This window comes from Piliocolobus tephrosceles, chromosome 3 (genome assembly GCF_002776525.5).
Source record: "Piliocolobus tephrosceles isolate RC106 chromosome 3, ASM277652v3, whole genome shotgun sequence".
NCBI classification, from domain to species: Eukaryota; Metazoa; Chordata; class Mammalia; order Primates; family Cercopithecidae; genus Piliocolobus; species Piliocolobus tephrosceles.
The window spans coordinates 30,001,054-30,011,998 of record NC_045436.1 but is presented as its reverse complement, the minus strand read 5'-3'; the positions used below and the strand labels follow the sequence as shown (position 1 = coordinate 30,011,998).

The 10,945-nt window shown below is 36.9% G+C and overlaps 1 pseudogene; it reads right to left on the bottom strand.

The window, feature by feature from the left end:
• Positions 1 to 9,460: 9,460 nt before the first annotated feature.
• Positions 9,461 to 9,685, bottom strand: LOC111552340 (annotated as a pseudogene).
• Positions 9,686 to 10,945: the final 1,260 nt, after the last annotated feature.

The following is a 10,945-nucleotide window of genomic DNA, read 5'->3' as shown; positions in this document are numbered from 1 at the left end:
TTCTTGAATATGGCACTAAAAGCACAGGGGAAAAAAGCAAAAATAAACAATGGAGTTACATTAAACTAACAGGCTTCTGCACAGCAAAGAAAATAATCAATAAAATGAAAAGGCAACTTATAGACTAGGAAAAAAGATTTACAAATCATATATCTGCTAAAATGTTAATGCCCGAAACATATAAGCAAATTCTATAGTTTGATAGCAAACAAAGCAAAAACAAAAACAAAATACAACAAAAAACCTTGAAACCAAACCAAAGCCACAAATAGCCCCATTAAAAAAATGGACAAAGGACCTGAATAAACGGTTCTTCCAAAGAAGCTTAGAAATGCCCAAGAGGTATATGAAAAGGTGTTCAATATCACTAATCATCAGGGAGATGCAAATCAAAACCACAATGAGATATCATTTTCCATATGTTAGGGTGGCTATAATCATAAAACCAAAAGGTACATGTTGAGGAGGATGTACAGATAAGGAAAACCTGTATACTTTTGGTAGAAATGTAAATTGTTGCCACCATTATGGAAAACTGTATGTAAATTTCTCAAAAAATTTAAAATAAAACTACCATTTTGTGATAATTAATGCTGAGTGTCAATTTGATTGGGTTGAAGGATGCAAAGTATTGATCCTGGGTGTGTCTGTGAGGGTGTTGCCAAAGGAGATTACCATTTGAGTCAGTGGGCTGGGAAAGGCAGACCCACTCTTAATCTGGGTGGCATCATCTAATCAGCTGCCAGTGCAGCTAGAATATAAGGCAGGCAGAAAAACATGAAAATACTAGACTGACCTAACCTCCTAGCCTACATCTTTCTCCCATTCTGGACGCTTCCTGCCCTCAGACATTGGACACCAAGTTGTTCAGTTTTGGGAGCTGGACTGGCTCTTCTTGCTCCTCAGCTTGCGGATAGCCTATTGTAGGACCTTGTGATTATGTGAGTTAATACTTAATAAACTCCCCTTTATATATCTATATATCTGTATCTATATCTATATCTATATCTATATATCTCCTATTAGTTGTGTCCCCCTGGAGAACCCTGACTAGTACACATGTATATTCCAGCAATCCCACTTGTAGGTATATATTCAAAAATATGGCAATCATAATCTTGAAAAAATATCTACACTCTCACGATCATTGATACATTATTCACAATAACTGAAACATAGAAGCAACATAAATGACCACCAATGGACAGATCGATGAAGAAAAGGTGGTATATTCATGTAATGGCATATTATTCAGCCTTAAATAGGAACCATTACTATTTGGGACGACATGGATGAACCTGGAGGACATTTTGCTAACTGAAATAAGATATAGAAAGGCAAACACTAGATAACACTACATCTCTGATGGATCTAAAATAGTCAAACTCATAGAAGCAGAGAGTAGAATGGTGGTTGCCAGGGGCTGAGGGGAGGGAAGTATTAGTTAAAGGTCACAATGGTTCTGTTACATAGGATGAATAAGCCCTAGAGATGTACAGTACAGCATAGTGCCTATAGTTAATAATATTGTATTACATACTTAAAACTTTGTTAGGAGGATAGATCTCATGACAAGTGTTGTTAACACACACACGCATACACAAAGATGGTGGGAGTCAACTTTTAGAGGTGATGGATATGTTTACAGCATAGATTGTGGTGATGGTTCCACAGGTATATGATCTTCAAACTCATCAAAGTAGTAGTATATATTAAATATGTGCAGCTTTTGCATGCTAGTCATACCTCAATAAAGTGGTTAAACATGCTGTATAAATTAGGTTTTAGGAATACCTAAGTTTTCTGTCTTCAGAGGTAGGGATTATTGCATATATATATATGTATAATATATATATATATTATATATATTAGACATAATTGATGCTCAGGGATGACAAATAGCTTTCTCAGTATCACAAAGTTGGCAAAAAATGGAGTGGGTCTTTAAATTACAGTCTGTCTCTGAGGTCTTTCTACATTGTGTTAAGTAATCTAACAGAAGTAATTGCTGTAAATGGTTATTTGAAGTAATCACTCTTTCACTGATTCCTTACTTGAAGGTTTAGGTCATATTTTAAAGCTTACACACAATACCAGTGAACCCAGATTTTTTTCAGTTTCACAGTGGTTCTTTGACCTGCTAGAATCATGTGTTTATGGAAAGAGCCAATATAGCACACAGCCTGTTACATTAGTTGGGATGCCATTCAGAGTGCAGCTGGCAAATACTTCTGCCAAAGGAAATTTCAGTATAAAAGTGCTGCTGCTGAAGGCTATTGAGCTACCTATTTGTAAAAGCTATCTGAGTCATTTTTCTTTTCATCCTCTATCACCAGCAGTGGGTAATCCTTTAGTTCCTGTATTGCTTTTCTAGTCATTCTTCTTAGAATGGCAGTCTCACACAATGGTTGCCTGGAATGTGCCAATTTCTTGTGGTTTCTCCTCTGATTATGTTTGGAGATGTCGAGAGAGAGGGTGAAACATGTAAAACCAATCTACTAATATCGGCTAACTTAAGTAAAGTTTGTATCAAATGGATTGCCCTGGAAGCCACCAAGAATCATTACGTAAGCCACATTTTTCTGAAATGTAGGTGAGCAAAACTGAGCTTAGTTTCTTCCTTTATACATTTATTTAACACCTAATACAGGTGTTCATAGCATTTATTACTCTTTTAATTTCTTTGTTAATCTCTTTATCACCTTCTAGGTTGTCAACTCCACCAGTACAAAAATCTTGGTTGCCTTTCTCAGCACTTTACTGCTAGCATCTCACATGGATCATGGCATGGAATAAGCAGTTAAAAGGACAATTACTGGATGAATAAGTTATAAACATGCAATATTTTTGATTATTACAAAATTCTCCACTCTGGTACAAAAAAGGCAAATAATCACCTATATTCTTTAGAACAGTGCTTCTCAAACTTTCATATATCTGAATTACCTGAGGATCTTGTTAAAATGCAGTTGGCTGGCCGGGCGCAGTGGCTCACGCCTGTAATCCCAGAACTTTGGGAGGCGGAGGCAGGCAGATCAGGAGATCGAGACCATCCTGGGTAACACAGTAAAACCCCGTCTCTACTAAAAATACAAAAAAGCTGGGCGTGGTGGCAGGTGCCTGTAGGCCCAGCTACTCGGAAGGCTGAGGCAGGAGAATGTCGTGAACCCGGGAGGTGGAGCTTGCAGTGAGCCGAGCCTCCAACCTGGGCGAAAGAGTGAAACTCCGTCTCAAAACCAACAAACAACAAAAATGCAGTTGGCTTTAGCAGAGATGGCACAGGGCCTGAAACTGCATTTCTAACAAGCACATGGATGATGCCACAGTTGTCATTAGACATTTTGAGAAGCAGCTGTTAGAACACCTCAGCCATGAACTGCTGTTCATGTTGCCATTTCTTCCTCCAATTTCATTTATTTGCTGGCTGGCCTATCTGGCTTTCCATCAGCAATTCATTAGCCATCTTTAGATAGATAAATTGCTGTGGCTACTCAGCCTGGGACACACTAGATGGATACTCTCTCAGAGAAGCAACTCAATTGCAAGTTACAGCCTTCACTTGATAGGATCTGTCCCTTGTGACTTTTGATTTTGGGTTCATATCTGAATCTCAATTTGTTTTCTTTGTGTCACTCTCTTAATACAAGTAGTGCATCTCTCTGTCCACAGATACCAAGGGCTGGCTTTTCCCCTTATTGTCACAGGCTTTGAAGGACTGGCCAAGATAAAATGTATGTATGCTTAACATTTCCCATGTTAAGCTGGATGATTCTTAAAATACCCTACTAAATGTTGCAAAAATCTATCCATGTGTTTTGGAGGGATATAAAAACCAAAAACAGGATCAACACATACAAGCTTTATTATATTTATGGAGATTCTTTTTCTGTACATGGGGTTATTGAGAGGAATAAGTAAAACATCTAGCTCAGCTATGTGATAAGAGCTTAATACAGGGATCTATTAAAATATTTTTATTGATTTCATTACTGTTGGCTTGAGGTGTGTCCAGTGCTACACAATATAGGCATTTTATGGATTCCAATTGGGTTAGAATATACTTTTTGTTATAAATTAGCTAGAAACTGAGAAGTTCTATCCGTGGCCCCAACGCTGACTCAGGCTATTTACTGACCATCTTCTAGATTATTTTTAACAGAAGAGGAACAGTTTTTCACATCATTGAATTCCATGTAGGCTTTTTAAACCTTAAATAGTATTTAAGTAATGACATGATTCTTTTTCTCCTCCTAAATATTTCCTGAGCTCCATCAATTCCCTTTTCATGATGGTCTATTGTTTAGGCAAGTTTTTTCCTTATCTTTTTCATTTTTGATTTATTCTTTAATTTCATGACTTCTACTTTCTTATTTTATCTCATATGTAATATTAGGTTACAGTTTTCTTCTACTTTGCAACTATATTTTGTTGCTGTTCTTTCATTATCTGTTAACACATGAATCAGGGCTTTTTCCTTTAGTTCTTAGGATATAATTTCATGAGGTTGGATAGCGAGCCTGTTCTTCTTTTCGTGGCTAATCAGATGGGTTTTCCTCTATTCTCAGAAGTAGGTTCCTGTGCAGGGGGTGGGTAGGTTAAGGTAGCTTTCTCTGTTTTTTGCTCAAGGACTTTCTCTTCTATGGTTACCACAAAGTATTAAAACTGTGGCCTCTTTGTGTAGAAATGTCCACAGATCTGATATCTTCCTTCTCAGCACATTTTACATCCAGTAACTGTACCCTTGGCCTCCTGACCTGTTCAATTTGGATTCTATTTCTGGAATGTTTTCTCCCTCAGTGTGAGTTTTTGTGTTTATGAAAGGGAGACTGCTGAGTATTTCTGAAATGCTCAAGTATTTAAGCAGTCTCAGAAAATCCTGCTTCTTCAGGAGACTGTTGCTGAGTCCATGCCGTCTTTTCTGGTCATGCTAAGCTGTGATTGCTATTTATTCCACCCCTAGTAGAATCCTCTCTTTTTGGGGGTATTTGTTAGAAATACATAAAACAAAGCTTGGAGGCACTTGAGATCATCAGAATTCCCTATATCTTCCCTTCACTATTTCTGCAAAGCGTTAAATCCATGCAGATTGGGCCCTCTCACTCATATTCTGGAAGATGGCTGTGCTATCCTAGATGCTCAGTTATTAAGAGGATTTAAGGAGTGACTGATTGTGTAGAATCACCTGGGAAGCTTTTGAAAAATACCAATACCTACCCCTTGCTTCCAAGATTCAGTCAGTCTGAAGTGGGGCCCAGGAACCAGCATTTAAAAATTGCTCCCACCATCTTCTAGAGTGCAACTATGGCAAGTAACTGCTGTTCTAGGTCGATTTTAAGTTTGATACTCAATTCAATTGGTGCATAGTTTGAAGTCCTTCCTTTCCTTTCCTTTTTCCTCTCCTTTTTCCTCTCCCCGTTCCTCTCCCCTTTCCTCTCCCCTCTCCCCTCTCCGCCTTCCCTTCCCTTCCCCTTCCCCTCCGCCTCCTCTTCCCTTCCCCTTTCCCTTCCCTTCCCTGACATAGGGTCTCACTCTGTGATACAGGCTGGAATGCAGTGGCACGATCATGGCTCACTGTAGCCTCGAGCTCCTAGGATTGAGTAATCCTCCCACCTCAGCCTCCCTAGTAGCTGGGATTTCAGGCACAGGCATGCACTACCACACCCGGCAATTTTTTTTTTTTTTTGTAGAGACATGGTCTCACTATGTTACCTAGGCTGGTCTCGAACCCCTGGGCTCAAGCGATCCTCCCACCTCTCCCTTCCAAAGTGCTGGGGTTACAGACATGCATCCTTCATGCCTGGCCTCTAAAAGTCATTCTTTTAATAAAAATGCAGCATTGGTTTTCCCTCATAGAAATGTAAAAATCAAATCCTTCCTATAAAATTATCATTCTGCAGTATCTCCTCTATTTTTTTTCCCTCTTGCCATCAGAAAATATTTTGAAAAGTTAAGCTTTTTATCTTTATGGAATGTGAGCCATAGAAGAAGCATTTCTAGTCAAAATATGGTCCTGACTTAACTGTTTTCATTTTTAAATATTTTCTTATGCTTTTAATTGTATTCAAAGAATTACTAGTTTTCTAGTTTCTTGGTGCTGAGAAGAGATTTGCTAATTCAATATTGTCCTCAAAAAAACACAGTGAATAGAATTTTACTACAGAAAGGGATGCCAGTTATATATACACAGTTAAAAAATTTTTCCTTTATGTTGAATTTCCTTAAGGGAAAAAGTAGTATTTATCTTCAGTCACTTTAGCACTTATAAAATATATGGCATGAAGTAATGTAAAAATTTGTTAAGCAAATGTTGTATGAAATGAATGACAAAAATGCCAGCATTCATTCCACAGGTTTTTAATACCAATTGTGCAAATAATTATTTAGTATATATGATGTTTAAGAGCTATGTTTAATAATTTTTGTTAGATTCAAAGTATATGCATTTCTAGAGACAACAGCAGAGGTACATGATTAGATTGCTTTAGTTTATAAAATAATGTCAAGAAAAAAATGGTATATCATAAAGTAAATTTTAAGAAATTAAGAGAACAATCTTTAAAATTTAAGGATATATTTAGAGTGTCTTTAGAAAAGTCTAGCTTAATGTCCAACATTTAGTGCACTGATCATGTGGACATGAATCTTTGATCTTCATTTTCTTATAAACTTTTATTCCTTTAGTTGAACTTATTATATATATAATCTATGTATATTTATGTGTATATACCCACATATAATATATATAATATATTCATAAAATATGTATTTTTATAAGATATGTATTGTTTGTACAAGAAAGATTAGTGCATTCTATTATACATTCCAGTGTCATCTTCAAGCTACTGCCAGGTAATAACTATGTAGTCTTATATTTAATCAAACATTTTCCCATTTCCTTAATGGCAAAGGCCAAATGAAGTCAAGACTAAGTAAACTGATTAATCCAGCAAGGAAAAGTAAATTTAGAACTGAAGAAAGGCTTTGTTTGCTTTGAAATATGTCACAGCACCCTAGTTTGGCAGGGGCCTTTATTAATCTACTTTATACCTCATATAAGGATACATTTGACCTTTTTAAAAACTGTTCTTACAGTATGAGATAGATGAGTTCTTGATGAGAGTTGACATGGGTACTGTGTGGATTACATAGCAATGAGAATATATGATTTACCTTATGTATTATTTTTTCAAATCATGAGCTTAAATAGTTTATTATTACTTGTAGGTTCTTTTTTTTTTTTCTTTTTTAATAGATGAAATCTCGCTCTATCGCTAGGCTGAAGTGCAGTGGCGCGATCTCAGCTCACTGCAAGCTCCATCTCACAGTTTCAAGCTATTCTCCTGCCTCAGCCTTCCAAGTAGCTGGGACTACAGGCACACTACCACGCCCAGCTAATTTTGTATTTTTAGTAGAGACTGGGTTTCACCATGTTGGCCAGGACGGTCTCGATTTCTTGACCTCGTTATCCACTTGCCTCAGCCTCCCAAAGTGCTGGGATTATAGCAGTGAGCCACCACGCCTGGCCACTTGTAGATTCTTAATGCACATTTTAAAAATAAGTGACAGAGTTCATTTTATACTCTTCAGATTCCCCAGAGGAGACACTCTGCATGATTATTGTCTAATACAAATAGAAAAGGTGACACAGGTGTGGAGTGGTGCATTATTTTAAGAGGTGACCTTTGGTAATGCTAGTACATGGGAAACTGTCACTCTTCTTCCTCTTCTCCTAAAAAAAAAAAAGCCACAGGGGTGAGCTTCCTTACTGGACAATGCTGTGTGCAAGTAAATGCCAGGAGTACTCTGGATTCAAAATTCAGCATAAAACACTGTATTAGAATTGATTACCCCAGAGGCTATAAATACAAAATGTCTGACAAAGGCCCTGACAAATAAGAAATTTATCAGAAAACAAGCCAATTGTGGATCACATATAACAAGTCAGCAGCAAGCTTTGTTGAGCTGCCTTTTTCTGCTGAGTAGAGATAAGATTGATTGGCGCAACTTTAGGCAACCTCCCTTCAGCAGCAATAAGAACACAAAAAGTAGAGGTTGGAGGGGGGATAGCGTAGATATATAGTTGGGGAGTTTCACAAGGAAATGAGGAAAAAAATCAGCAAGAAATCTCTAGGGAAAGAGAATTAGCAGATGGCGTGCCAAGTAAATACGAACTCCTGTCACTTATCACATTGACTGTGATTATCTCTGCCTTGCTTACCATAATTAGACATGGAAAGTGTTTTTTTTTTCTTCTGGAGAAAAGTTCCTGTTTTCCTAATATAGGGTATAAAAATAACTAGATTATATAGTTACTTGATTAACACTCTAAGCATTTTATTTCTAGTTCTTTTATGTGAGAATCTTCAATGGGGTTGTATTTGTAAACTGATCATACATTATAAACCAGTAAAAAAAAAAAATCTACTTATTTGATCAATATAGATAAAGCAGAATCATACATTGTGATTTTCTGATTGGTAATAAAAAATGAGAAACAAAAGGAGACAACTAGAAAATACTTTTAAAAATATTTTTTTAAGGACTCTAAATATTCCAGAATATATTTTTATTTTTATTATTTAAATTATAAAAAGGAACTGAACAGAATTGGTGTGTGGCTAGAGGTCTTTGCCTGATTGCGTTTTCCCCTCTGGAGGAAGAATAATCTATGCATTCTAAAATTGTAATTCCATGAAGCAAGATGATCATCAAGGTGCATGAGTTAAATCAATATTTTAATTTTCAAATACATTATAAATGTCTAGAAAATATATGTTTAGGGGAATTATTTTTAAGACATATTTGCAAGGCAGTTTCAAAGATATATATCAGCGTTGTCACATAAAATTGTTACTTGAAAAATTGATGGTTGAAACTAGCCCAGACACCTCTTTCCATTAAATACAGTAGAAAAAAATGGCAGTTTTCTAAGTGTCTTGTGTTACTTAGTACAAATGCCAAGAAATACTGTGGTGTGGTGGATAATAACATTAAACTGGGAATCTGATGGACCACAGGCCAAGTTACAGCTCAGCTACTTAACCACCCCCTGACCTCGTGCATGCTATTTATCTGCCCAAGTAGCCTCCACATTTTCTTTTTTCTTTTTCTTTTTTTTTTTTTTTTTGTGTGTGGGCGGTATTTAGTTCAAATGTTTGTTAAAACAGCACTGTTATTTCTCAGGACAAGGGCAAAGATCACCCCCTGCAGAAGCTTGGGAACTATGTACAGAACTTTATAGAACAGAGGCAATACTTCGGCTTAAGTCTGTCTGCTGACCAGAGAATGGAATTCTGCGTGGACTCAAGGAACAAAAGGAAAGTAGGCAGGGAGAGGGAAGAAAAGTGCCCATCTGAATCAAACTTCAGCTGCCATCAGGGCACATCTTGTGGTGGTCACAGATCGTAGGCTGTTTTTTGGAAGATTCGGGTTCAGCACAGGATTCCATTTGTCTATTTGGCTACACCCCTAGCTGAGGTGCCATAAGGTCAATGTCACTCAAGTTCCTGGCCAGCCCAACTCCCGCAGCAAAGAGTCCCAAATTTAGTATCAAGTTCTTCCGGAAGTCATTCTTATCAGTGGCAAAGCGGTAGACGCCCCGAAGTCAATCTCCCATGTTGTCCGGTATTTCGGGAGTTTCATTAGCCGAGCCAGCAGCGCTCACCCGGACCCCGCTGGAAGCCATAGTAGGCAGCTTCGCGTGAAAAATGAGGCCATATAATAGTCTCAGCCTTGTGAAGATTAAATGGATTAAATCATGTAATATATTTAGCACAGTAGCTGGCACATGGTAGCTCTCAAATTGTAGTTATTATTTTACTGTTAGTTCAGTGAATCACAAGAATTAGCAACACTACTTGAAAGAGAACCTTGATTTTTTAAAAATAAAAAAAGTTCAACGTTTTCTAGCTTGTCATTAAATATGTCCAAATAAGAAGTTTGCCATGCCAGGCACTCTACAATGGGCCCAGTATACCTCTCCGAACTTTTCTTCCATAGCTTACCTCCCTCCCACCACCCTGCAGTTCTCTCTCCCAGTACAAATGACCCATTTTTGGTAAGCACACAGTCTTGTTTACTACCATAGCATTGCTTTGCTCGTGTTGTGTTCTTTGCTGAGAATGTCCTTTTCCAGGTTTTTGGAAGTTCATATTCTTACCAGTAAAATCTTGTACAAATCGAATTTTTAAATTCCCCATGGTGCCTCCCTCACTTCTCCATCTGTCATGATGGAGAAAAATACAAATCCTCCCTTCTTTGATCTGGAAAATTTAATGTATTTCTTTCTTCTATGAAACTTAATTATGTGCTTGTCTTCCTTCTCCTATTTGATTGGAAGGCAAGACTATACGTCTTATCCATCTGTTTACTTCCTCTCCAGCACAGCATTTTGCACAGAGGAGATGCTCTGTGAATACTTATAGAATGAATGAATATTGCATTTGTGATATATTTAAAACTAGCAGCTATTAACCAACACTGATAACTACTCATAACATGTTCAAGTAGTTCTTAAGAATAAGGGAATATTTATTTGAATAATTATTATTGTAAATTTCATAAATATTCTAAATCACCTCAATATGATCTAACCTTATTTGGAAATAAAAATTTGGAAATAAAAGCTTCGGTTTTATTTTTATATATAGATCTAAAATTTGAATATTTTTCTGTGCTGATTAAGTAGAATTTATCCTGGTCATTTAGATACTGAACTTTTAATCAAAAATATTTGTTTGCCTGGATTATTGAGATAACTGCCATAATCCTCCATTTCTCGTGGTTTATTTCAATTACTGATCTTACTCAATTTTCTAATATTGTTTCTTTGTTAGACAACAAATTCTCTCACCCCAAAAACTCATTTTAGTGACAGTAATCAGACTGTGATGTGGCCTGAAGACAACACTGTTCCTCCTTCATGAACCAATGGCCCTGTGGGAGA